We start from the raw sequence: 4,445 nt of genomic DNA, 5'->3' as shown, positions 1-4,445 counted from the left end.
CTTAGCCGCTTGAGCCACAGGCGCCGAGCCCGGACTTTCGATGTTTAGGGCTGGTATTTACCTCATGGATCTATCAATCTATTGATATTTCCTTCTTCATTAAATAATTCTATATAACACGACCACCATCCTAACTTTTCCAAACATTCTGCTATTGATTCAGCTAAAAATCTACTTCAATAACCAAAAAGGCATTACCTTCATAACAGAATAAGAAATTGCAATGTGAAAAGGTAAATGTCTTCCTTAAGGACACACAGGTAGCCTGTAATCCTAACACTCTCAGAGGCTGAGGTGGGTGGATTGCTTGAGCTTACGAGTTTAAGACCAGCCTGAGCAAAAAGTGAGACCCCCGTCTCTACCAAAAATAGAAAAACTGAGGCAAGAGGATAGCTTGATCCTAAGAGTTGGAGGTTGCTGTGAGCTATGAGGCCACAGCATTCTACCCAGGGTGACAGCTTGAGACTCTGTCTCAAAAAAAAAAAGACACACAGGTAGCCTGTAATCTCAGCTACTCAGAAGCCTGAGGTGGAAGGATCAACGCAGCCAGAACTTAGAGGCTGCAGGGAGCTATAATTGTGCCACTGCACTCCAATCTGGCTGACAAAGCAAGACTTCATCTCTACTTAAAGGAAGGAAAAAAAAAAAAGAGCTAGATTCAACTCTGGGCCTCTGGCTTTCTCATACCATTCTTTGTCCATTGATATTTATTTATAGGTAGCCCCCAAATCAGATGCAATTAAAAATAAGTAAAACTTCCTGCAGCTAATTAAGCCAACCATGCTCTTTTCCTCGTGGGGACCTGGTGTGCAGTGGCTCCAAAGCCTCCTTGGTAGTGTATGCAGCCTGTTGCTCATATAGGTTGCTCTAAGGGACCTTGGAGACATTCCTTTCCAATACATGTTCATATGTTAGACCTCGTGATTTCCCCATTCTAGGCTCCAGACAGGTATGTGTGGTGCCTTTGGAAAACCCCAGGGCACTGTGGCCAGGGTTCACATTGGCCAAGTCATCATGTCCATCCATACCAAACTATAGAACAAGGAGCATGTGATTGAGGCCCTTCGCAGGGCCAAGTTCAAGTTCCCTGGCCATCAGAAGATTCACTTCTCCAAGAAATGGGGTTTTATCAAGTTTAACTCAGATGAATTTGAAGACATGGTGGCTGAGAAGTGGCTCATCCCAGATGGCTATGGCGTCCTGGACAAGTGGTGGGCGGGCCCTGCACTCGTGAGGACTTAACACCATGTCGCCTATCAATTGCACCTACCAACAATAAATCCTACTTCTTGTCCAGAAAAAAAAAAAAATAACAATAAGTAAAACTAATCTAAAATGAACAACATGGAATAAGCAATTTTTCTGACTCACTGCAAAATACAGATGACTTTTCAAAACACATTAACGACTCTTCTCCAACTCCACAACAGGATCCTGAGTGAATTCTCTCTTTTAATCCTTTTCATCTTTTAAATGAGACACCCAACTGTGGAAACGGTGTCCAATTGCTATTTTAAAACAGTTAGCAAGAAGTCATTATATATCATTACTATTCATCTACGTAGAATGTGGCCTTTCTGTTTTGTTAAGGAGTAATAAGGAGGGAAAGAAATGAGACACTAAGGAGAAAAGTTCTAAGAGTCATCACCTTCAAAGTCACATTTGTATCTAATCAATCTATTCCACCCTTTAGACTAGGAAGGTGGTACATGTTGGCTCTGGCTTGACTGGGGTTGCGACCACTCATACATAAGCAATGTAACTAGACCTATAAAGAGAAAGAGACAAAAACACAGCTGAGAACGGGGATGAGGTCAATCTTAAAGCAAAGCTGAAAAAGGAAGAGGATTTGAATCATATTTAGGTATGTTTTCTAGCACTAGAAAACAGTGAACTTTTAACTATTAAATTTTATCACATTCTCCCCACAATGACAATTCTATTCAATAAATTACATATAGTAGCCACTCATCTTCAAACTTCCTCCTTCTAGAACCAATATAGAAAGGTTCACAAACATACAAAAATAAAGTTCAATAGTCATACAAAACAATGGCCTTAACCCTTAAACCATCTGCTGGCCTGTCTTTCCCTAGCTATAATATTTTTCTTACTTTATCTTACTGAACGTATCCAACAGGACTCCAAAGAAAAATATTTGAATTATTCAAAGAACTTCCTTTCATTTCTTTCTACACAGCAGTGGAATTAATCTTATGATGAAAAGAAAGTAAAAGGATAGAACATTTTCATTGTTTAGCCAGCAATAAAGTTCTGTTAAAATACTGCAATCTGGGTGACACCTGTGGCTCAGAGGTGTAGAGAGCCAACCCCCATATGCCAGAGGTGGCAGGTTCAAACCAAAAAAAACAAAAAAACAAAAAAACAACACTTCAATCTGTTAAAGAAGATGAAAATTTTTATTTGATCTAATTTGGGGGCAGGAAAATCAGTGGTTCTAAAAGCCTCCAACTAGCAGCCCATAAAATGTATATACATCTTTCAACTCAACCTTGTTAATCTTCCATAAAATTTTTTCAAAGAAATTGATTTCAGAAGATTCAAATGTCCATTCTCAGTAGATACCTTTACACTTCATTTATGACAATGACTAGACATTTCCATGTCAACAACAACAGGACTGCTTTCTCCCAAAAATCAAACCATAGAATTGTTTTGGCTATACAGCTCTGGTTTCTAGGTCAAATATATATGACTTCTTACAAATGGTATTTCACCTAAGGCACCAAGCAAGTTCAAACAAATAAAAAGCAACAAAGTAAAACACTTAAAACTGATCTGTAAGTCTGACTACATCATTAGGCAAGCTGGTTAAATTAATCTAATACAAAAGTCATGTTTGTCCACTTAGAAAACCCAACTTTGAAAGTACAAATGTGCTATACAAATGACCTGAATGTTTAAAAGGAACAAGAGGAATCCACAGGATGGCTCATTCATAGAGAAACCAGGTTTCTAGTACAAGGCAGATCCAGACTTGGACCTCAAGTCTACAATTCACTTCCTATTTGCCAAGTGACTTAACAGCTTTGTCCCTCAGTTTCATAATAGGTAAAACTGGAAAAACTTCTACCATGAGCACTTACAATGAGGGAATAAATGCAAAAGTCCCTGGCACATAGCACAGACTCAACTAGTTTTAGTGGACACCACCCAAGCCTCAACTCCACCCTTAAGTCCTAAGAGTAATTTTATCTTTAAAAGAGTTATTTAGAAAATTCTGGGTTGGTAGACTGTCTTTTTAAAAAAAGAAGAGGAGGGAGTGCATTAAGTATCACTAGAGGAGCATTGTGGAGCATTGTGGAGCTATTAAGACCCAACAAAGTTAATGCGCCTTTGGATGCTAGAAGTCTAGAAGAAGGAAAACTGAAGTACAAATAACTAAACTAGAAATGAGCAGAGATTAGTTAAAATGCATATATGTAAATGTATGTAAATAAAACAGTGCTATTATGAAAAAAACAGGACTACATGCATTTAATTATAAATGTTGCCAAACTTGTAGGGAAAAAGATGGCAGGAAAAAAGATAACATTCATTTTAACTTCTTCTTTCCCTGACTTTTATCTTTTAATTTTTCTCTAAAGTTTGGGAAACGGTTTCCAGCATTTACATCTATACATAGTATTGGATTACTCTGCCTTTATTCTGGCACCCATCAGAGCAGTTTTTAAAAACTAAGCAGTAAGTAATAACATTTATATCACCACTGAATCTCTATTAAATAGTTCTCATGCCAAGCATTCTTCATAATAGTCTAAAATTAACAATGTTCAAAATAAAAGAATGTCCTTTTACAAGTGCAGAAAAATTGAAAATTTTTAAAGCAATGAAGAATTTTGTTGCTAACTCATATGGCTATACAAATCAAAGATGCACAGGGAAGAACACAAGAAAGTAAAACAAGGCCAATGCCAAGCATGTGGATCACAGAATAAGCAGGTCACTGAGGTCAGAGCGGAAAAGGGGCTTTCAATGAGGTAGAAAACAGATCAGCAGGCTAGGAGCGGTGGCTCATGCCTCTACTTCCAGCACTATAGGAGGCCGAGGTGGGTGGATTGCCTGAGCTCACAGGTTCAAGACCAGTCTGAGCCAGAGCAACACCTAGTCTAAAAATAGCCAGGCAATAGTGGCTCCTGTACCTCAGTGGGGAGGGCGCTAGCCACATACACTGAGGCTGGCAGGTTTGAACCCGGCCCAGGCCAGCTAAACAACAATGACAACTGCAACAAAAAAAGAGCCGGGCATTGTGGCAGGAGTCTGTAGTCCCAGGTACTTGGGAGGCTGAGACAAAAGAATCGCTCAAGCCCAAGAGTTTGAGGCTGCTGTGAGTTGTGATGCCATAGCACTCTATCAACAGCGACATAGTGAGACTCTGTCTCAAAAAAAAGAGAGAAAAAAAGAGTATCAACAATTAGTAAATA

General features: G+C 39.0%; 1 protein-coding gene and 1 non-coding gene across 3 annotated transcripts in view; one reads left to right on the top strand and one right to left on the bottom strand.

The window, feature by feature from the left end:
• The window catches only part of DIP2B (disco interacting protein 2 homolog B), a 264,125-nt gene that overhangs the window by 137,569 nt on the left and 122,111 nt on the right, over positions 1–4,445 (bottom strand). The gene's annotated exons all lie outside the window — the stretch shown is intronic.
• Positions 760–889, top strand: LOC111725567. Its single transcript, XR_002773603.1, has one exon. It is a non-coding gene; the product is annotated as a small nucleolar RNA SNORA70 (small nucleolar RNA).

This window comes from Otolemur garnettii, unplaced genomic scaffold, assembly GCF_000181295.1.
Source record: "Otolemur garnettii isolate 467f Iridium unplaced genomic scaffold, OtoGar3 scaffold00043, whole genome shotgun sequence".
In the NCBI taxonomy this organism is placed as follows: Eukaryota; Metazoa; Chordata; class Mammalia; order Primates; family Galagidae; genus Otolemur; species Otolemur garnettii.
The sequence above is the reverse complement of the archived record's forward strand: the minus strand, read 5'-3'. Positions and strand labels throughout refer to the sequence as shown.